The 24,431-nt window shown below is 37.6% G+C and overlaps 1 protein-coding gene across 6 annotated transcripts in view; it reads left to right on the top strand.

Annotated features, from left to right (window-relative positions):
• The first annotated feature begins 3,859 nt into the window (after nucleotides 1-3,859).
• The window catches only part of RALYL (RALY RNA binding protein like), a 708,789-nt gene continuing 688,217 nt past the window's right edge, over nucleotides 3,860-24,431 (top strand). Inside the window, exons 1-2 of one of the 6 annotated variants that reach the window (XM_019453368.2) lie at nucleotides 4,530-4,640; nucleotides 5,402-5,495. The gene's annotated coding sequence lies outside the window, so the exon portion shown is untranslated. Of the gene's footprint in view, nucleotides 4,049-4,404; nucleotides 4,641-4,707; nucleotides 5,496-5,676; nucleotides 5,845-5,903; nucleotides 6,095-24,431 lie in introns of those variants that run through there. The other 5 variants (XM_019453371.2, XM_019453375.2, XM_019453374.2 and 2 more) reach the window with 5 other exon arrangements.

Below are 24,431 nucleotides of genomic sequence, written 5' to 3' on the forward strand. Positions count from 1 at the left end.
ACTAAATTTCATGGTAACACCAAGTGCTTTTTATTGACAGGAGCCTAAGACCTGACAATAACCAATGAATCTCATACATTCATCTTCTGAATGCTATAATCTATAAACAAATAACAAATGAATAATCCTTACCTCAAAGAAAAAAAAATTCCAGACAATTAAGTTAATATTGATACTTAAATCCCTATTGTCTCTAAACCCCAGGTTTAAAAAATTAAAACAAGTAAACAAAGAGAAAAAAAATAAACAGGAGAATCACAACTATAACTCCACAATATCACTGTATGTAAAGGAGCTACTTCATACCTATGAGTCTAAGATCTTGTGGGTTGATACTAAAATGTTGGTTTTCTGTCATTCGTCTTTATTTAGTTCTCCTTAGGCAAAATTAACTTTCCAATGAAATCATATTGTCTTCTCTTACCAGTCAGGATCATTAGGAGAAATATATCTCTTAATTTTTAAAAACAAATGAAAATCGCTCTTTCTGATCCTCTTTCTTTTTAAAAATATGACTTCCTCGGGTACATAGTTCCGTTAACCTCAGCAAGATGGTTTTCTAGAGTTTTCAGGCAACATTTAGTTGTGCTAAAGAAACATATTGTAAACTCTGTAATATTTTTTGAATGTACTTTTTGTCACATGTTTTTTTAGGACTCATCTGTAAGACCTAAATCTGTCCAGTGTTTGCACTTGTCTTGTATTTCTCATATATTTTTTTGGAGATTTTTCCAGGCCTCCCACCCAGTGCTCTTGGTCTTACAACTTCCTTTCCTACTTCTTCTCCTCTCTCTTTCTTCCTCTCTTCCTTTCTTTCTATTCATCCTCCTCCCCATCCCTCTTGCTCTTCTATAGTTTCCTCCCATCCACCATCATTTTCTCAAATTCTTAGCTGTATGATGGAACTTTGTCATTAAAATTACTTTTTTTGCTGCATGGTCTAGCTCTCTTACTGGATATGAAAGCGCCTTGTTGTTCTGTTGTTGTCTTCTGTCTTTGAGTCTTTTAGAATCTCAGTTTCTGACTATGAGGATTTTATAACAGTACATATGTGAAGCATGTAAAATATAGTAAGTGTTATTAAATGGCATGTATTTTTCCTTTATAGGATATTTCCAACTTGTATTTTGTTTTGCATAAATCCCTTTCCTTCTCGTTTTCTTCAGGCTTCTTGTATGCTTCTATTATATCAATACACGATAAAGTGTTTTAAAATTAACTTAATACTTTTAACCTTTAATACCTATTCAGAGGCTTATTTTTGTCTCTAGGATTACCACATTTTCATCTTTAACTCTTCAAATCTAAAGAGATATTTTGGATTTGCAGCTTACAAATTTATAAACTGACATATTTTATATCCTCTTTAGAATGAACGATTGTCAGATCAGTAATCAATGAAAACTAACAAATGGTGCGGAACACTGAACACGTCATGTGCTGCACAGAACAGGGATAAAAAGGAACAGCTCACAATTGCAACTTTGCCTAAGTTTCTGTAGTTAACTCCTGAGAATGTAGCCAGGAAGTACATGACCACATCTTGTATACAGATTTTGTTAAAGAAAAAAAGTAACCTTTTAATCTTTTCTTTTGAAGGTTTGCTTCTTCTCCTTGTGCTTTATGGAATTAACATAATGAATGAAAATAGTGTGTACTACTGTGATTTGTGGTGAGTAATATAGTCAAATTAATCCCCACAGGTTTGTTTTATATTTACTTACTTTATTTAGAAATTGATGCATGTGTTAATATTAGTACCAGTATTTGAAAATATTTACTATCTTTCATGTTTTATTTTGAAATATTTTATTCTAGCTGTAAAACCAGATAAAATGTTGGTTGAATCACACTTGTAATATGTAATAACCATGGGATCCTCAGCAAATTACTTTAATGCCCTGACTTCATTTTCCTAATCTGTAAAATGAGTATAATATCAACATTATGGAGCAGTTACAAAAACTAAATGAGAAGCTTTGCTCAATACATACTAATTCTCTTAATCTAACTTTGTATGCTGTTGGTTTTCATATGGTGATGCAGCCTAGGAGATGAGAATGGCACCTGGAAATAAAATAAGTGGAATATTTTGAGCACCATACTGTAATTATGTAAGCAAATGGGAAATGTGCAGGGAGGATATTGATGTCTTGCTTTTTCTTCAGCAGAACTGCATTCAACATAAAGGGGAGTCATTTTATTGAATAATAAAAGCCTGACAATCACTGTGATTGGCTGGAGGCCATTACTGCAGTGCAATTCTAAACAGCTTGTTTTTCAAAGTTCTTCTTGCATAACTCTTCCAAACCTAGGCTTTGCCCAGGCTACTTGAAAGTTTCAGAACTCATTTTTAAAATGAAGTTTCTCACTGCTGTGATATATGTAAGGGAAAATATGCATTAAAATAGCATTTTCTTCTCAAGTTTTTAGAATCAGATACTTTTTGACATGGAAGAAAACATTTGGAAAATGTAGCAAACTAAGTTTTAATGGTAGACAAAAGCAATTCATGACTCAGAGAAGAAAAAGACTACATGTGAAGAGATCTTATTTAAAAAAAAAAAACAAAAAGAAGACGCCCAACATGTTTTACAGTGAAAAGCACATTTGGTCTGTATTGTTCAGCGTAAAATCCTATGATTTCCCAATAGAAATCAATGAGGTTTCTGAAGTTAGCAAATCCACCTCGATGCATTCATCTTTTCCAGCATTTCTAATCAGCAATCCTTACTGTAATGTATGTATAATAAGTGGGTGTAGAGTTGGCAACTCACCAAAATAAATATTTAATGACATTTTAATGGTTATTTTAAATCCCTTTTATTTAAATTGTGGATTAATACTTTATTTGGTCAATGAATTCTGACCAGAATGTTTGAGAAACATATTTGCAGTTGAAGCTCTCTATAATGGATGTGTACTTAATTTTCAGAATTGTCCAGGTTAGATCATCTCTGATGGAGGCATTTTATCTTAAATGTCAACATTAGAAACACTGAGATAAAGATCAGGGGCAGCAATCTGTGAACTGTGGAACTGTGTTAATTGTTCATTCTCAAACATAGAGATGCCAATTAATTCCACACAACCCAGATTCAAAGCAGCCATAGGGAGATGGTCCTGATGTTAATATTGCACACAAATGAAGAAAGTACATGTGCTCCAGCGCCCAGAAAGCCGATTCTTCAACAGGCAGCAATAGAAGAATCCCAGTGCAACCAGCAATTGGTGGATGGAATCTTTGTTCTGGCGATAGGTTCCCTAAGTCAGCTGCTAGGTGGAGAGAGAAATCCCTCTCTCACCCTCACCTTCAGAATCAACGGCTCAGCCACCTGGGCTCCCGCGGGCTGCGCCACCGCCTCACTTCTGGTGCACGTCTCCCCCTCTCGACCGCCAAGTGCTCACTCCCTCTCAGAGAGCACTTACACAATGGACTCACTTGTTTCCCTTGAACCTCTCCTTTGACTTCCAGCCCCAGCCCACAACTTGAGCAAGAGTCAGGCAGGAGCCTCTGCCATGGAGAACGGAGGAGCTTGGAAGCACGCGCGCACAGGCAGACGAAACAAACAATGCTTGGTCCACGAATGAATAAATTAACGACACCCATGCCCCCACCCATTGCTCTGCAACCTGCAGAAAGAAACCTGGAACGGGGTTTCCTAAACGAGAGATTTTGTTTTGTCTTTCAAACTGCAAACATTCTTCTTTGGTGACGGCAGAAGAGATGCTGTCCGTTCTGATGGCAATAAAGATTGACGGTGGCTTTGCCCGTGACAACGCCCCCAGTATCGCGCCGCGCCAGGTTCCCTGAGAACCGCGAGGGGGAAGTGCAGATCCAGGGGAAAGGAACAGCAGAGGCAAAGGCAGCTTAGGAGGGATGAGAAATGGGCACTCAGGGAGGAAAAAAATAATGAATGAGTTACATAGGGTTTTAATAGTGAAACTTCGGGAGAGAAAGGGGTGGGATCTCTTTCCAGGTAACTACCTTCAAATAAAAAAAAAAAATAGATGAATGCATAAGGAAGTGGCAAGCAACAACTTTGAGGTGAGCAGCAAGTTGTTCACCTCCTCTTGGGCGTTGTATCAGCACGCCCAGGGCTGCCCCAGAACACGCGCTCCCCATCGGAGGAGGCGGCGGCGGCGGGGGGCAGCGGTAGCAGCGGCAGCAGCAGCAGCAACAGCAGCAGTAATAGCGGCAGCGGCGGCACAGGCGGCGGCAGCTGCGCGCCTCCGGCCCAACCCCGCTCCGCTCCCCCTCTCCCCGGCGCCCTGCCTGTCTTGCGTGTGCGTGTGCGTGTGCTCAGCCTCAGCGTGAGGGGCACCTGCTCGTCTGGGCTCACAGCGGAGGCAGCCTCGCCGGGAGCTGCCGCTGCCGCCGCCACTGGTGCTGCCGCTCTCAGGCGCCGGGCTCCCAGTCGCCGCCGCCGCCGCCTCGCCGCCGGAGTTGGGCTCCGTGGGGCTTCCCCCCTCGCAGCCTCGGTCCTTCCCGGCTGCCTGCAAGTCAGCCCTGCTCCGAGTCACGTGTCAGTGCCTGAGGCAGAGACTGAGAGAAAAAAACGCGCTTCATTCCTTCTTCCACCGCCATACTGTATTTTATACTAAATCTCATTTTTATTCCAACATTTTACTCCCGCTCGGTGAGTACCTTCTCAGTGGCATTCTTGTCCTATTCTTTTTTTTTTGTCCTTTTTTTTTGTTTTTTGTTTTTTTGTTTTTGTTTTTCTTCTTCTTCTTTTTTTTCCACTTCTTTGATTATTGTTTATATTTGGGAAAGCTGGAGGAGCATGGTTTTGAGCCTTTTCCTGAATCCAAGTTTTTCTAGCATGCGATGGTTCTGTAGACAAGGCGCTGTGTCTGGGAGTCCGTGGCGACCGTGCCCGCCGGGAGCGACTCCCAAGTCCAGCAAAATATGCAACTGGTTTTATGGAAAAAACGATGTGAAGTATGGTGCCTATTTTTTTTTCCTTTGTAAAAATAAAAAGCATGTTTCTAACTCTTTTTTTTGCATACTCTTTTTCTGATAAGATTTTTGTATAGGTGGGATTTTACGGCAGTGTTTACAAGTTTGTGGCTTTGCAATACTGGTACAAACCACTGAGCAAAGGCATTAATTTTCTATTTTTTGTGCCGTTTTTGGAAGCCGGTGAGAACAAATTCGTTTTTTCCCTCCTGTTTTTGACACCCATTGATAACATGAAACTTTTCTTGCAGCTGGTTACTGGGATAATTTTTAAGCAAAATACTTTTTTCCTCCTTTATATTAACTATGACTTTTGCACATTTGAATTTTTTAAAAACCGAGATAATTTTATGATAGATATCCTGATATCTATATATTATCCCTTCTTCCTTCCCCTTCCCTCCCCGTAAATCAATTTTCAAATGATGGCAGTGGAAGGTTTTTCTGGAAAAAAAAAAAAAAAATGAAGTGCGGTTTGGTTTCCTTGTCAACGGAGGATGAAGTGAACAGCTGAGCAGCTCGCAGAGAGCAGGTACTTGGTCCCCTTGGAGGCGTTTCCCGGGTTTGCAATGGCAACACTGGTCCTGGCAAAGGAAGCTCTGTGTGTGTGTGTGTGTGTGTGTGTGTGTGTGTGTGTGTGTGTGTGTGTGTGAGCGCGCGTGTGTATGTGTGTGTACGCGCGCGCGCGCGTCTTGGGCAGTGTCCGAGCCCGCGGTGGGGAAAGCCGTGCCGGGAGCTAGGGAAAGCCAAAGTCCGTTCCCTGCCTCGGGATCGTTTTTGGATGTGCGCAAAATACAGTCCCTCCCCCGGCTGCGCCCAGGTCATCTCCGCCGCGGGCGGTGTCTGCGCCGCCGCCGGCGCCGGCTGGGGACGCGGGCCCTGTAAGTTCTCCGAGGGCCACTTGCAGAGCAGGAGGGGCGAGGGCCGAGGACGCGGCGCGGGCCGGCTGGGGCGGCCCCTCGGAGCGCGCGGGAGACGTGGGGAGAAGTGGCAGGGGCAGCATCTTCCGAAGCGGGCTGGCTCCTGGCCACGCGGGCCGGGAGCTCGAGACATTTCCAGATCCCTGAGGATGGCCCCAGCCCCAGCAAGCTCAACTCCTACTCCTCCTCTTTGGCTTGAGTAAACAACGCAGTAGGTCTTTCCCAGCCCGTTTTGTCTGTTCCGAAGGGTTTTGCTTTCTTAGTGGTGTTGTCTTTGGATCTTTTCTTATCTGGTTGTGTTGCTTTGGTTTTAAGTGCTCTCTGGCGTCTTCCAGGGGATGGGGAAATAGTTACTTTCAGTGATGGTCAGTTGGGTTTAATGTTGAGGACGGGACTGTTAGTTTGAATAATTAGACTACACCCCTAAGGTACAAAATAGCCTTTTACTTAAGTTTTAAAGGGACAGAACCACCTGATAGTGGTTCCAAAGGTTTTGCCCTAAGAACTGGGCACCGGGCAAAGGGTAGGGGTTGGTGATGGTGTGATTTCGGTGTATTGGTAGCATTACAGTACTCAGTGTTGAAGGTATTCTGTGGAGTTTAAGATATTTTATGATTGTTCTGTTACTTATTTCTAGTATCATCTAGCACAGCTTTTTGGAGATGTACCAGTTGGTAATAAAAAACCTTTCTGCACTTAAGCACAGTGACAGAATCTGCTGGAAAACTTGCTGTCCACACAAATTTCTTGTCATACTTTAAATCTTAAAATCTGGAGGGTAACTATTATTTAAATGATTTGACTTTTAAGCTTTGATGTTCTTTTTCCCCCCTTAAATGAAAAAATTCAGCCTTAAATTTGTTATGTGTATATAATTTGCATTCTGTTAAAGTAAATCTAAAGTAAATGAAATAACTTTTTACTTCTATGACTAAGTTTTCTTCTAGGTTATCTATAGACAAAACTAATTCCACAATACAAAAGGGCCCATAAAAATGGGTTAATTACATACACTTTTGTGGCTTTTAAAGCAAATATTTTGAAGTCTGTAATCTCAGTTGGTGGAATGAAAGTTTTATGATTATATTTATTTACTCTCTGTGGTGAAAAAGTTATGAGTACAAATGATCATTTATCTGTAGAAGAATAACATTTATTGCAATGTCTAGAAAGCTTTTTTTAAAAAATTCACAGTGCTCTCTTACTGGTCTTTGGAAGTTGCAGTGTGAGTTATTTTTATACTCAGGGTAGCTTTTTCTGTGAAGAAAGTCCTGTTGCATTTATATAAACAAGATAGCTCATATCTTGTCTGTGGACTATCAGACTTGATATCATGAAGGGTATAGTTCTAAGATGTGACACAAATATTATGTTACCAAGCTTTACATTTTGGCGTGTGTGTGTGTGTGTGTGTGTGTGTGTGTGTGTGTGTGGCGAGCACATTACTAAAATGTAGTCTTCCATATGGTTTAAATAGCAAACAAAACATTTAAAAAGCCACTTCAACATTCTGTGTTATTTTATCGCTGTTATAATGTATATAAATAGAAGTGCTCGTTTATTTAAAAATGCAAGCTAATGCACGTGTACAATATTTCTTAGGTTGTATGTACTGTAAATCATTAAGTTATTTTGAATGAGAGAAACGGTGAGTGAAAAAGAAAAAAACTTGAATAATCAAACCAGAATTTTCATTGCTGCCCTAAGATGGGGGCTATTGGGTCAAAAGATGGGGGCAGAGCTTGTACTGTACTGTATGTAGGATGTTTACAAATGAGATTGACACTATAATGGGGCAGAAGAAGATGGCCACAGGATTTTAATGTGAAACAAATACGTAGTTGTGCTTTGCATTCTGTAACTAAGGATCATATTAAGAACCTTTAAATCATGTTAAGTTTTCATTTATTTAATAATCATAATTCATTAAATTTCATATTTATGTTAAATTCTATGACATGAAATTTTTTGAAATTTCTTCTTTCATGAATCATACTGGGAAGTGTACAACTCTTTAAACTGATCACCTATTCTATGCGTGTTTTGGTTTAAAATCTTTGAATGTAGTATCCTAGAGTTAGCACCGCCTACTGGCTTCTCATGGAAAAATAATATTGTTCTTCCATTTAGTAAGCAATCCACCCGGATTCTGATCAACTTAATCATCCAGATTATTTTCCACTGCTTTCTGAGAGGAAAAAAAAAATTTTGCAAGGAGAAAGGGCTTGGGAAGTAAAGATGAAGGGTGAGGGTAGGAAGACACATAAATTAAATTGGTTATTGGACCATTAGCTGACCTCGAGTATTTTATTATTTGTATCTTGGCAAAGAAATCATCACAAAGGTAAAAGAGCCTGTTACATTTCCTAGAACTTTTCTGTGGGATGCCAGAATTTGGACATTCTTGAAAAATCCTGGATTGTTGAATTAATTTTACAGTTTCTGTTCCAGTCTTGAACATTGTAAAGAAACCCCCCTTTGGAGTGTTGTCTTGAGTGTGTGGTTTGTCCAAAAATTTTTGAATAGAGTTTTCATAATTAAAAATAAACATTTATTTTTTTCCTTTTATAGTTATCCTTACATGATTAAAGGCAAGCAAGGAGCACACTGATTTTTTTTTTTTTTTTTTTTTTTAGTATTCATGAAGCAGCCACACCGTAGTGATGTTATGTAGATGGGGGGAAAGTTTCAAACATATTTATAAAGGCACTCTTTATATTCTTAACCACAAAAGTTATACTGCCTTTAAAAAGAAGATAGCCAGTTCATTTTCTCTAATTATTATGAAAGGCTGTTGGTTAGAAGAGCTACTGTATTTATGCAAGCAAATGACGCCTTTAGACTAAAAAATAATGAACTAGAAAAGTAATGCACATACATATGCCAAAAATATTGTATTTTCTTAGTTAAAAGAATCATGTGCTATGTGAATAACTGTTTCTTAGGTACAGTAGTCATTTTTTAATTGAGCTTATATGGTATGAAGTGTGTGAAAAAGCTCCAATGTTTGTTACATTCTTGAAAGCATTCCTCTTGAGTAAGAGTATGGTCTGGACTTCTTTACTGTTTGCTGGTATTGTAAGCAATTATACAGTGCAGCGAATCACATAAAACTCTACACTGGAAGTAGAAGAGAAGCAGATATTTAGAATTGTTTGCATGATGAGAAGGAAATTGAAGAAAGCATGTTATTTCAATTTAATTTATATATTCTGTCTGACTTTTGAAAACTCTTGTTTTTAAATGATAAGCTGTGATTTTAAAATCCAGTTTTTTCGGGGCGCCTGGGTGGCTCAGTCGGTTAAGCGTCCGACTTCGGCTCAGGTCACGATCTCACGGTCTGTGAGTTCGAGCCCCGAGTTGGGCTCTGGGCTGATGGCTCAGAGCCTGGAGCCTGCTTCCGATTCTGTGTCTCCGTCTCTCTCTGCCCCTCCCCCATTCATGCTCTGTCTCTCTCTGTCTCAAAAATAAATAATAAAACGTTAAAAAAAAATTTAAAAAAAAATCCAGTTTTTTCTTCACTTCTTTTATCACATTGCCATTAAGAGAATTCCATTTTGTGCATAAAAACTGCAATCGTGATGAATTTTATTCCTGAAACTTGTTTATGGAGCTCTGGAATGTAATTAAAAACTAATTTAAAAAATTCCTCACTGCTCTGAAGTTATTGTTATTGTTTTCTTATTCTTTCATATTATTATTATTTGCTACTTCTAGTGACCTGCAAATGTGCCTTTAAAATCCCATTTTTGGGATGCTTGGGTGGCTCAGTCAGCTAAGCGTCTGACTCTTGATTTCAGGTCAGGTCATGATCTCATGGTTCATGGGTTTGAGCCCTGCCTCCGGTCTGTGCTGACAGTGTAGAGCTTGCTTGGGATTCTCTCTCTCTCCCTTTCACTCTCTCTGTCCCTCCCATGTGTGTGTGCTCTCTCTCTCTCTCTCAAATAAATAAAATAAACTTATTTTTTTAAATCCCATTTTCATAATTCTGTGTGATGTTTTAAAATATAATAAAGTCCTCCATAGTAATTGGCTGTGGCAACATAAACTTTCACATTAATGACGATAATGACAATTACTTTCACTACACTTTGATTTTGAGGATAATTATTAAATAAAATTTAGTTAATAAGTGATTTCTGTATGCACACACAGCTAGTCCACATTTAGCAAGTTTTATAGAAATATAATATTTATCATTTTTATTTTTATTATTTAATTTTGGTCTGTAGAAGAGATATATCCAGCCATTGACAACCTCTACTACTTTTGGTTATTCTCATAGCTTTTAGATTTTTAAGGAAATATTGGGGCATTTTTTTGTTGTTGCTGTTCATTTGTTTTGTTAGACTTCTGTTAAATAGCAAACTTACATTATGGTTAATTGATTTTGTGTTTTTGTAATTCTCTTGTAAATTTAAAGCTTTTTGTTTGTTTTGCATTATCTTGCTGTTTTCTGGGGCTGAAATCTGGAGTATATAGAGGTGCTGATTTCATTTTCTCCATTCCAAGTTGCAGAGAAGGCAATGGGAGAACTTTAGTTAGTGTTTAGGATAAATGTGTTCTGGACTGTCCTTGCTGGGGTCATGGCTGTAAGATTTATTTCTTGGGCCATATATAAATCGAAATGGAGAGAATTATGGTGGAGAACATGGGAACCCTGTCCTGATTTTCTGAAAGATGCAATGGAATGCATCACTAAGCAGCCTCATAATAAGGGAAAATTAGAAACTTTATTTGCATAAATATGTAAAGTTACAGCTAACTTACAAATTTATCTTTCTATACATTTTGCTCTGAATCATATAGCTGAATATTTTGTTTAAACTTTAATTGTGGACATTAATTGCATTCATACAGAATCCATGTGTATAGATACACATTTTGATAGTCAGATGCTAAATTATAAAAGGAACCACATATTTTTGAGTCAGTTGGGAAGTTGGTAGCATATTGGAGTAGGGAGAGTCAACGTTTTCATTAATCAAGATGAGATGGCGAGAAGAGTTAAGACTAACATTTATTGATGTGTCAAATGAATGCAGTTCATTTGTTCTGCCGTAAGTAATATCATTATTTTATATTGAGGAAACCGAGACTTACATGTAACTTCCTTAAAGCCTCACAGGGAGTAAAGGCACAAGTGAGAGGAATGTCTGAATTGACACCATTATGTCCCTCCTTCTGTATAGGGATGTTCCATTTGCAGAGAGGAGTTTGTTTTGTTTTAGCTAATCTGAAACAACTGGTCTCTATTCTTGGTACATATTTTAAAGTTACTGTAGTCACTTTCAGTAGTGAGTGCTGTGGCCAGAAATAATAGAAAATGGCACCATTTACACAGAGATATTTACTGGTCCCGAAAGGACCTTTAAGTAACCATAGCATCACAAATCTTTCCACAACTCTAGGATTTTCTGAAGAGAACCCAATCATGGAAACTTGTGGTTCTGTGATCAGGACAGAATTAGATGGTTCTATGTCTGTGGGGCTTTGCAGAGGACCTGGGGAAAAAACTCAACAAATACTGACTTACTAAATTGAAAATGTAATTTCTACTCAAGGGTTTTGCAGTGTGAAGTGGAAAATTAGTCTTTTGCACAAGTAAAACAGAACTACTGATTTCCATAACACAGCAAATCTATAAATACAGGTGTCTCTTCTGTCTACTAACATTTCACTATCAACATCATCTTCACCTCAGAATTTCACTGTTACACATATTTGGATGTGACATTTTTTTCAAGCTCATTTAATCTATTTGTTAATAACATAAAACACATATAACTGCCAGATGTTATTTTAGGATACTGTTTTTAATTGCCTCTTCAGATGTGTGAAAGATCTTCCATTATTAAATACTTTCCTTGGAACTTAAAAAAGTGAATATTTTTCAATAAAGAATGGAAAACATAAACCACAGTGAAGGCAGTGTGAATGAATGTGAGAAAATGGATTGCAAAGATAATGGTAAATCTGCAAGTCCATAAAAATAGTGGATTTGAAGGCCAAGGCCAGAAGGATTCTCAAAACCCACCTTTGTGTTTTGGAATCTGGATAACTTGAAAACTAGTGGTATAAAACAAAACCAGAAAATAAAAATACCTAGAGGAGAACCTGACTTGGTGGAGAATGGTTCACCTTTGGACATATCACTGATTTGAAGTTCCAATATTAACTCTTGGATAAAATGACCAATGTGCAATGAAATTCAGCTCTAAAGTTAGAAAACACACTGAAAGCTAGAAATAGATAGTAAAAAAATTATCTACACTAAAACTTTAGAAGGGAATAACTTCTCCAAAGGCAAAAATTCGGGAAGCACCTGCAGTTTTTCTGAGTGTATGCTAAAGGGTCTGGTTAAAATTTAAAAAAAAAGAGGAAGAGGAGAATACCCACTGAAGCTTACGTGTGTGTGTGTGTGTGTGTGTGTGTGTGTGTGTGTGTGTGTGTCTGTGTGTGTCTGTAAAGGAGAAGTGTTGTTCAGTAGGGCTAATGCTGAATAGACTTAAAGGAGGGTGAGGCTTGAGGAGAAGGTCCTTGAATCTGTGGTTAAAATCCATTAATTTTAAAAAAGAAATAAATGAACTTGAACAAATATAATATCCTGGATATGATGTGACAGCATCATGAAGAGATCAGTTCCCAAGATTGTATGTGACTTGTGTTTGTGTGTGTGTTTGTGAGTGTGTGTGTGTGTGTGTGTGTGTGTGAGACACAAACTCAATAGAAAGACCAGTAAAAAGTTCCTAGAAGTAGATACATTGATTTTGAATTAAATATAGAAAAATAAAAATGCAAGGATATCCAGGATAAATACCAAAAATGAGAGCGAAGAGGGGACTAACCTATCATATGTTAAATTATACTGTAAAGCTTTTAAAAATAAATATATTCATTAGCTCTGTCTCCTGAAGAGGCTTCTAAACAATGTCTCTCCAGCAGCAATGAGCACACTTAGTGCACAAATTATGGTTTCTAAATCCCATTTCCTACTCAAGGGGACCAGAGCTTTTTAGAGAATTGGCTGCTTCTAGGTCTGGGCAGAAAAAGTACAAGATGATCCTGGGATATCTCATTGTGCCAGAAAGTAAGGAAATGTCCAAAGATGAGTAAGATTGTATCAGCTTTATTTATAAACTGTAACTATAGATGAGAGCCTGATTGAAGGGCTTTCCAGTTGCCGAATTTCAATTAATTTGAACATCAGGTGGGGCGCCTGGGTGGCTTGGTCGGTTAAGCGTCCGACTTCGGCTCAGGTCATATCTCACGGTCCTTGAGTTCGAGCACCGCGTCGGGCTCTGTGCTGGCAGCTCAGGGCCTGGAGCCTGTTTCAGATTCTGTGTCTCCCTCTCTCTCTGCCCCTCCCCTGTTCATGCTCTGTCTCTCTCTGTCTCAAAAATAAATAAACGTTAAAAAAAATAAAAAAAAAATTGAACCTCAGGTGTTGTTGGTTTGCAACCTCAGGTTTTTTTTTTTTTTTTCTGGGTGAAATTTGAAACTGGCCCCTTTACTCAGAGGGTAAGGAGAAACTGAAGCAAGAGGCACATTTGTCTCGATTGTGACAGTTTTAATAAGAAGAGAACTTACATTGGGTGGCCGCAAGACAAGTCGATTTCTGTATCTATCCACCAGAATCTTAAAAGTTTATATATAGGTCTTAGTAGATCCAGTCCAGATGGGCTCAACAACACATTATCCTCTTAAGACTGTATACTTGAAATGACTCCTAGTGTAGGAACAGTGTGTGGAATGTACATCTCAAGGACGGGAGGAGGTAAGGAGCCTCTGACTGCATGGGTCCAGCTTGAGGGTTAACCAACTGTCTTGTCTTCTCAGTGGTCTACTCCAGTAAGAGTGACTGTAATGGATTGTACAACATTGAATGAGCGGCACCTGGGTGACTTAGTTGGTTAAGCATCTAACTCTTGATTTTGGCTCAGGTCATGATCTCATGGTTCGTGAGATCAAGCCCTGCATTGGGCTCTGCAATGATGGCACAGACCCTGCTCAGGATTCTTTCTTTCTCTCTCTCTCTCTCCCTTTGCCCCTCCCCTGCTTATACACACATGTGCTCTCTCACTATGTCTCTCTCAAATAAACATTAAAAAAAACATTCAGTGAAGTAAAATCTGTAAGTCCATAGTGAAACTCTTGAAAAAAAAAAAGAAACAATGCTGACAATAATCAAATGGAAAGAAATGGTTAGCCTGTTTTTCTAAGGAGGAACTCTTCTTTAGTTGATGAGGGACCAGTTCTGTACAAAATAATGTGAGTTGATTCATGTAAGAAATGCTAGAAATAGAAAATTACTATGTATAACTCCCATTGAAATAAATGAGTCAGGAATCATCAACAGATGCTAAAATCATTAGGTAAATGTATGTTGGGCAAACATATTCTCATGGTGCTCAAGTATCACTTCTTAATTGCATCTAGCCGTTGTCTTTTTAAATAAGTGATCAAACCTAGCTTCATTAATAGACAGCCTGATACCATAAGCCTTCTGATGGATGCGATATTAAGTCTCTTTCTGGCCCCATTTTTGAAATATTATTGCTAGAATGTTTAAGCTGAATCTAATAAACCTGTTTAAACTTAACTTTCAGTTTACAGAAAAATACAGGGAAAGAGGAGCAGGTTAAACTAAACCATGAAGAGATAATCAGACAAATTTCCTAGGTTTAGTATCCTGCATCAAACATTCCAGGGGCGTCTGGGTGGTTCAGTTGGTTAAGTGACTGACTCTTGATTTCAGCTCAGGTCTTGAGCTGGGTCCTGAGTTGGGTTCTACACTGGGCGTGAAGCCTACTTAAAAGAAACACAAAAAACCCCAAAAAACCATACTAGATATGTGGCCTAGTTTCTTCCAAAGTCACACTATGGTAGGGGGAGTTTTCTAGATTAGAAGAGAGTGAAAGATAAACAGATGCAGTGCATAAAGCTGTATTTGATCCTAGTTAAAACAGCAACAACAACAAACAGGCTCAAATCTTGGTAGAATTGGGAAAAATTATATATAAGCTAGATAAATGACATTATGAGACGCATGCCGCATTATTTAGTGATGAGTGCCATACATTCATGCATCATCATGAAATGTGTGGTGTGCATGTGTAACAAATCATTTGTTAATTTTTATTAAGTTTATTTTTGAAAGAGAGAGAGAGAAAGAGAGACTGTGTGCACGAGCAGGGGAGGGGCAGAGAGAGAGGGAGAGAGAATCCCAAGCAATATTTGCGCTGCCAGGATGGATCTCACCAACTGTGAACTCATAACCTGAGCCAAAATCAGGAGTCAGAAGCTTAACCAACAAAGAGCCACCCAGGTGCCCTATCATTTTTGAAATTTTTGAATGCATGGAGTGATTATGCAGATTTCATAGTATTCTTTCAAATTATCTGTTTGATTTTTCTTTCACTTAAAATGTTGAAAAGTCTATTAGTTGTCATTGACAAAAAATACGTATATTACAGTTAAATAGAAGCAGAAAGAAGGCCAGTTGCCCATGTTTGAGGTCATATAGGGTCTTGAAGACACAAAACCAAGAAGTAAATGAAGTTTAAGGCTAATTGTGGGACTAAATAGTACTCAAGGGAGTAATATTATTGAATGAAGAGTATATTGTTAAGCCAGAATAAAAGAAAATTTGCATATTTACTTTTTTCGGGTTGGAATCCCCTGGCAAGAAGGGATGGAAGTATAAGGAGGTGGGATGGTAATTTTCAGGAGCAAGTTTCAGACTGTTCTAAGGAGGTCCGTGTGATCAGTACTAGCATAAGAAGATGTTCACATCTTAGAAAAGGAAAGAAATTGAGTCAGGTTATTAGTTAAGTAAGGAATTCCTTATTTGTGTAGCCCTGTACGCAGGATGGGGATTCAGTAGTAATAAGACTAATAAGGAGCCTGTTTGCCAGGAGTTTGGCATGTAATGGTGACTGTAGTCTTCTCAGGTAAGTGCGAGGTCATAGGTTCAGATGAACGGATATGGGGATAGGAGCTTGAGGAAAGTAGCAGAGAATATGCAAGAGGTCTGTAAAAAGAATCTAGACCCATAAGGAGGAAGTTGGCAAAATTAACAATTCCGCACATTTTAGTCAACACAATTGCCTCACTTTCTTGAGCAATACTTAGTCTGTAGTCTGAATGGGTCTAGCAAACAACTGAGGTTTGCTTGGTTAGAAGATTAGCAAGGCACACATGATGCAAAACACAGAGCTGGGCTTTCTAGAGATAGTATGTTGTAGAACAGAAGGGCCATAAATCTGGGCTGGGTAGGGGGGCAAGGGCAGCTCCAGGAGATGAATAAACTAAGAACAGGTAAGAATTGAGAGCCTGAGGTCAGAATGAAAACTAATAGCAAGTTTACTATTTTTAATGGAATGAGAAATTTGTAAGGATGGATGTCTTTAGTCAGAGGAGAATATTCTTCCAGATTTTGAAAGTGGAGCAGAGTCCAATGATGAACACATTTTAGAGTTTGGGAAGGCATGTGGCTAACTAAGGCAGATGCTGCTGATACTGAGAAGTTAAAGTGTTGTGAGGAGAGGCTGAGTGTTAAAATGTAATTTAGAGAAAGATTAAAAAAATTTTTTTTGATGTTTATTTTTTTGAGAGACACAGACAAAGTGCACGCAGGGGAGGGGCAGAGAGAGAGGGAGGTACAGAATCTGAAGCAGGCTCCAGGCTCTGAGCTGTCAGCACAGAGCCCAACACGGAGCTTGAACTCCCTAATGGGGAGATCATGATCTGAGCCAAAGTCAGATGCTTAACAGACTGAGCCACCCAGGCGCCCCTAGAGAAGGTTTTTTTTAAAACCATAATTGCAGACAGGGAAAAAGGTGGAAAGGAAAACTTTAAAACGTGATAAAAAGTGTCAGAGACATTTCTAGAGGTTTATAGACAATTGATGCCTTCAAGGATTTTTTTTCATTTGTGTAGGATTTTAGTCCTCTCTTTTGGAACTTTAAGAAAAGAGCTGTAGGTAAGCAATGTTTGCATTTATCTTGATTATATTTGATTGGAATATTCAGGTAACACAGAAATAAACCCTACAATGGTTATTGCAACCCAAAGTTCAATTTTGTAAGGAAGTTACTGATCAGAACCAGGGAAATGAATATAGGATGCTACAATGAAATACTTTCTAAACATAACAGTAAATGATTCAGATTTAAAAGAAGGTACAGCGTGTTTGTTAATATATTTTGTTTTCTAGTTGAAGCTTTTTCTTTAAGTCAGAAATCCAGTTATGTAGATAGACAATAGCTGTTGTTACTGCTAGTTACGTGGCTGCAGCAGCTACAACCTCATTCCATTTATAGATCATTCCTTGTGGGTTCACACTCACTGCTAAGTGCTTAGTCCTATTGTACCTCATCTTTGTTACACCCTGGAAGAATACATTATTATCCCAGATAGTAATATTTGGGAAGAAATAGAAGATCAGACAGATGACGTGTCAAAATTGCTGTCAAATGTCTGACGGAAGATCTGAGCACAAGCCTTTTTGTTCCACACTTACACCTCCATGCCTTGTTTTAAAAATGGAGAAAAAGAGATACTTGATTTGTATATCATCAGGTCAGTGACATTTGTCTAACAAAATACACACTCACCTCAGCTCCCTGTATATGGAAGCTTAAAAAAAAACACAATGCTTTCATTCGGAGCTAGGCAATTGTGAGATTTTAAACATTTGTTCATTCATTCTACCACTATTTATTGAGAATCTGTGGCATCTAAGTGAGGTTTAGGAGATTTAAAAAAAAAAAGCCTAAGAACAAAAGACACTGAACGTATCCTCATGAACTGACAAATCTACTTGAAGGAAACGGTGCAAGTGAAAAGTGACAGTGATGAAGTCATCAGAATTAAGAAAATTACAGATGATTACTTATAGTTACTGAGATTTATTTATTTTGAGAGAGAGAGAGAGAGAGAGAGAGAGAGAGAGCAGGGGAGGGGCAGAGAAAGAGAGAGAGAGAATCCCAAGCAGGCTCTGCACTGAGTCCAAAGTGGGACTTGAATCCATGAACTGTGAGATCATGACCTGAGCCAAAGTCAAGAGTTAGACGCTTAACGGACTGAACCACCCAGGCTCCCCTAGTTACTTCAATTATTAAGGCACCTGAAAAACTTGGAAAGCAGTGCCTCTCTCTTCTTACTTGCAGTGACTTTGCAAGGCCCTCCCATTGGGAAATATGACATTACTCTCTTGATACTGTGTCTGTAGTTAGGAATATGTGAGCCTGAGCTCATACAGGGGAAATGTATAGCGGGAAAAGTAAAAGGGCCAAGGAAAAGAACAGTATAACAAAAAGATTTAGAGACGGCCATCTGGAAAGGAAATTGGGAGATGAAAAGGAATGATAGACTTTTGAAGAAAAAAGAGGTCAGCAATAAAGAGGTGCAGTTGATAGGAGTGTATGACTTTGTGTTCATAAATGTTTTGTTCACTAAAGTAGAGTTCATTGTTTGGGAAAATGAATTTTATTTTGAACTATATTGAGATTACTCAAAATTTCAAATAAAAATACCTTATTAGAAACTCTTAAATGCTATAAAACATATAAAATGAGTTCAGAAATATCAATGCATTTAGATGTTTTAGGTGGACAGCAGTATACAGTTGACCCTTAAAAACACAGGTTTGAACTGTGCAGGTCCACTTTTATGCGGATTTGTTGTTGTTGTTGTTGTTAAGTTTTTGGAGAGTCAGAAGTCATACGCAGATGTTCAGCTGCACAGGAGTCTGTGCCCCTAACCCCTATGTTGTTCAAGAGTTAGCTGTCGTTTTATTAATAATTTAGATTAGTCAACCAGTCGTATGAACATAATTTCTGTTTTATTTAGTTTCTTAGCATATTCCATCATGGTTGTAGTTTTTATTTCAGAATTGCTAGATCTTCCTTCCTTATTCCAGACCTCCCTCCTGACATTGTCGCAACTGTAGAAAAAAAAAATAACAGAAAAAAGAAGGTGTCGAAGGGGGAAGAGGGCAATAGAGGAGGAGGCCAGCAACAGTATGGGGAGACAGTCCCTAGATCAGTACTGCCCGCTGAAAGCCAGCCACCTTGCATAACTTTAAATTTTTTAGAAGACCCATTCAGAAGTAGAAAGAAACAGGTGAAATTAATTTTCATAATATGTTTATGTAACTTTATATTTTATGTAATTTTATAAAAAATGATCATTTCAACATGTAATCAGTATAAAAGTATTTTTTTAAATTTTCTACTTTTTTTGGTGTTAAGTCTTTGAAATCCAATGTGCATTTTACATTTAGAGCACAGAACTAGCCAAGGTTAAAGTGCTCAATAGCTACGTGTGCTCGTAGCTATCTAGTATCTGGAGGGTTCAGAAGTCTCAGGACGATGTCATGTTTTATAATTTTTTGATGTTTTGCATTTACCAGAGATTAGCCAAGATATACTTTGAAATACTCTCTGATTGTCTCAATTTTAGCCTTCACTTTTTATTAAGAATCTAAATTGAAATCTTTTGAAGTTCATTCCTGCTAAAAAGCGATCTCAAAGTATGGTCAGTTGGCTAAGGAATAATAATATTTGTCCAGTAAATATATTTCCTGACAATTTGCTTTTTCACCATTCTGTGTGTCATGAGATACTCTATGATGTATGAGAATGGAAATTTCAATGGGGAAGAGGCAGACAGTGATAAATTCCCTAAGAGGTAAAAATAAAGTTCAGGGTTAAAATGGTTTCTGATTTTGTATGAAATCAGAAGATTAATTTCTGTATGTAATTCCACTCACAAAGTATGACTCATAATTTAGTGAATAAAGTCAAACCAGTTTTAGATGACTATATATAGAATGACACATTATTTGAAAAGAACACCACAAGTTTATAGAATATTAAATAATTTGTGTAACCTCCAAGATTAAAGTGAGTTAGTATCTTTGGCTAAAACTTGTGAGTCATCAGGAATTTGATGGGGAAATATGAACATTGAGTGTTGATCCATCATCTCTCATTTTTTGGCTGTTTCAGAGGTAAGCCTAGGTCAGTATACCCTTTACAGGTCTTCCAAGGTGTGTTCTTGGGTGATTGAGAGGGATATGACCACATGAATGTGTGTGAGTGGGTAGGGGAGGGAATTCATTTCTCAAGAAATGGCATTAGGTATCTATTTGCCATATAGAATCAAATTAGAGGAGTAGCTCTCATTCTTTTTTGCCCATTCTTTTTGATGCCATGTTGCTTTGTCCCTAAAAGAGGCATGCGTGACATTATTAATTTAAATAAATTTTACTATAAGATAGATTTCTTGTTTTTGATACCCCTGAAGGGAGTTGGAAACACTCAAAGCATGCTAATTCCAGATTTTTGGGTTCTGAGGTTTTGACTGAATGCGCCATGGTTTTGATTCAGATGTGTAATTGCAAAACAAATTTATTTCAAATTAGTAACGAGCCAGTCATCCCTTTTTCCTTCATGGCAAAATATTATTGTGAATTTGGTATTTTTACTTATCTAGTGAGCATTATATTGGTCTGTCTGATCTTCAGTTAGAGATTAATCCTTAGTTGTTTTTGATCTTTCTGTGGTAAAGGAGAAGCAGCTTAATCATATCTATATTGAAATCCCATAATCTCTGATTAGGTTTACAGTATACCTAGGAAAGAAGATAGGTTTAGATTTTGTTACAAGTGAAAATAAATGGTTTGGCCTTATGATTTCCTTTAATTGGTACAGAATATTATTCATTCTGAAAATCTAAATTTTTAATTTTACACTTCATTAGATGATTTCTTCCAAATAGCTAAATTGATGCATATATTCTCAAAATGTATATTTTCTAAAAAATGAAATCAAAATGAAAAATGCCCAAAAAAAGGAAGCATTGTTGTTGCGATAGTATTGATGTTGAAATTTTAATCAGACACTAGTGAGCAGATTCAAAATTACATCTTCCTTCTTATTCATACTGTAGGGTATATATTTTTTCAGTTTTGTTTAAATAAGTAATGATATAATTTCTAGTAAACATTAGTAATTGTATACTTGTATAAATTATACATAATACATATAAATGTTTATGTGTATACTACATAATATGTATAGTAAAAACTTTTCACTTAATAATATACTTCTCATAATATTATGTATAGTAAAAACTTTTCACTTAACAATAAACTTTAAACACACTGTCATCGACTATCATTTGCAATATAATTTTAATGGCAGTGTAGAATTTCACAGTATAGTTTGCTATACCCCATTGTGAATATTTTAGTTGATTCTCTTTGCATTTTCTTTTGATTTTTATTTCAAATAATGTTTATTCCCATACTTACATCTTTCTGTGTTTGTTTTAGTACAGTGTTGTAGCATTATGTGCACTTTTAACTTACATTAATTCATAGATTTTTTGGTTATATATTTAGTGAAAACACAAGCTGAGCAGTTATCCATTATTCAAGGAATTTGTCTTCTTGTCCAACCTTGGTAGAAAAACTGTGTTGGATGGATAAAGAAATTGTGGTTTATATACACAATGGAATACTACTTGGCAATGAGAAAGAATGAAATACGGCCTTTTGTAGCAATGTGGATGGAACTGGAGAGTGTTATGCTAAGTGAAATAAGTCATACAGAGAAAGACAGATGCCATATGTTTTGACTCTTATGTGGATCCTGAGAAACTTAACAGAAGACCATGGGGGAGGGGAAGGAAAAAAAAAAGTTAGAGAGGGAGGCATCCAAACCATAAGTGACTCTTAAAAACTGAGAACAAACTGAGGGTTGATGGGGGGTTGGAGGGGGTGGAGGGTGGGTGATGGGTATTGAAGAGGGCACCTGTTGGGATGAGCACTGGGTGTTGTATGGAAACCAATTTGACAATAAATTTCATATTAAAAAAAAAACGTGTTGGACTTAGGATAAAAAAAAGCAAATCACATGTAAGTAGTGTATAATCTATTTAAGGTATTTTCATGAGCAATTTTTACATACCTTTCATGATTACTTTGGAACCACTAGGAAATAGGTTATGCAGTTGCATTTTGTAGAATATTTTTCTTGCATGGGCAATAACACTGTGAACTTCTAATTAAAAAAATTTCCAGACCATTTAAAATTTAAAGTTTAAAATGTTATAATGATTTCTTAATAGTTCCACCACATATATGTGTACTGATTTTTGAGTATTCTGGTTGCTTACCAGCACAAATAATACTTTTTAGTAATACGTCACTCACATGTGGAAGTTACTCAAAACATATAAAATAAAAACAGTATTACATGGGAAAGGAGTAGATATCAGTACTTTTTGCAGTTGTAAATTAATTTATTTCCGACAACATAACAAAGAAATGTTAATTCTTTTGAAACAGAAACCATTGGAAATCAGAAGGATGCTTATGCCATTTATCATTTGTCACTCAGGTGAACTGGGCTTTTTACCTGCCATAAGAAGAGTGCCTGGTGCTGTGAATCTTTTCTAGAGAAGAGAAGCTGTACATACGTAGCCTCCTTTTGAGTCCTCCAAAGTTGCCAGGATGACTTAAGTTTGCAGGAAAGAACTAGAACCATTTGGTGTTCAGTTTTTTGTTTTCATTTTTGTTTTTTGTCTGTTGTGTGAGTCACAGCACAGTTGTGAAAAGTACAGGAAGAAAATAATGATTTTCTCAGCAGATTATTCTAAACTAATTTTAATGGAAGTTTTCAAATGCTTTTCTTTCACTTACTCTTGGGTTTAATGAGGGTTTTCTGCCTTCATATTGTTGATGGCAATAGTAAAAAATGATGCTGCTCAAAGTAGTCTGTGGCCTATTTTTTTTAATGTTTATTTTTGAGAGAGAGAGAGAGAGAGAGAGAGAGTGTGTGTGAGTTGGGGAAAGGCAGAGAGAGAGAGGAACACAGACTCAGAAATAGGCCCCAGGCCCCAGGCTCCCAACTATCAGCACAGAGCCCCATGCGGGACTTGAACCCACAGACCAGGAGATCATGTCCTGAGCCGAAGTTGGATGCTTAACCAACTGAGCCACCCAGGCACCCCAGAAACATTTTATTGACAGACAGAATTATAGCTCTAAAAATTATAGCTCTAAAAGAACTAATAAGGAAAGAGGAGCACAAAATATTGTTTTCTTTTCAGATGAAAATATCTGGAAAATACTGATGGATTAAAATCTGTAAACAATATTCTATGATTGCCTTAAAGTAAACAATGGAATAAGGTCTTAAATTTTTTTTCTTGTTTACAGAGAGACACATTTTGACTCCATTGGTTTATGTTGAATGCCTACAAACTTGCATTGTAAATGTGCCTGTTCTTACTGCCTGCAGGTTCTGCAAGTATGTTTACATATCCCTGATTAACATCAGTTTTACCTAAATCAAGTTACTTTTCTTTTTCTTTGTTTTTTGTTTGCTTTTACAAAAATGTTGTCTCACCATAGTATGTTCCCCAAAGTACCACTTTGACATTTTGCTTTTTAAAAAATATTTGGTGAATTCTTAAACGTATCTTTTTTGTGCATGCCATATGTTCAACTCCTGTCTCAAATTTCTTCATAAAGCTTATGTGATTATTTCTGTAGTCATTTCCAAAAATAACTTACTCTGAAGACATGATTTTAGTAAGCAAAAACAGTGTTCACAGTGTTACTAGGTTTAAATAATATATAACTGTTTTTAATGTGTATTTATTTTTGAAAGAGAGAGAGACACAGAGACAGAGCACGAGTGGGGGAGGAGCAGAGAGAGAGGGAGGCACAGAATCTGAAGCAGGCTCTAGGCTCTGAGCTATCAGTGCAGAGCCTGACGCGGGACTTGAACTCACAAGCTGCCAGATCATGACCTGAACTGAAGGCAGATGTTTAACCCCCTGAGCCACACAGGTGCCCCTATAATTAGTTCTTTTTTGTTTTTAATTTTTTTCAATGTTTATCTTTATTTTTGATACAGAGAGAGACAGAACATGAGTGGGGAAGGGGCAGAGAGAGAGAGAGAGGGTGACACAGAATCAGAAGCAGGCTCCAGGCTTTGAACTGTCAGCACAGAGTCCGACGCGGGGCTCTAACTCGCCAACTGCGAGATCATGACCCGAGCTGAAGTCGGACGTTCAACCGACTGAGCCACCCAGGCACCCCTAATTAGTTCTTTTAAAAAAAAAGGTCAGGACTCTCTTTATATCTAAGTAAATTGTATACACTAACAAATTAGAAAAATTGCCATGAGTTATCCTTTTCCATTCACAATATAGTTAGTACATTAAATTTTTTAGACTTGACTCTCAGAAGCTGAAAGAGCTTAACTGGTAAATTTTTTAACTGGTCAATGATCAGCTTTTCTGTTGAGGCTGTGTTGGTTCCAGGCCCTTCAGGAGCAACTTCAGCTTTCCAGAAAGAGTTCTCAGCGTCCCCAAGACCAGAGAACCTTGAAAGGGCCTTGGATGGGCAGATGAAGACCTGGATGTAATTCCCACTCTGACTTTTGAGCTCACATTACACTTTGCATGCCGCAGCTTTGGTTACCGCATCCGTAGAAAGTGGTGCTAAATTCCTTTTCCCTGTCTGA

The sequence above is a fragment of the Panthera pardus genome, unplaced genomic scaffold (genome assembly GCF_024362965.1).
Source record: "Panthera pardus isolate Hobbes unplaced genomic scaffold, ASM2436296v1 HiC_scaffold_7, whole genome shotgun sequence".
NCBI classification, from domain to species: domain Eukaryota; kingdom Metazoa; phylum Chordata; class Mammalia; order Carnivora; family Felidae; genus Panthera; species Panthera pardus.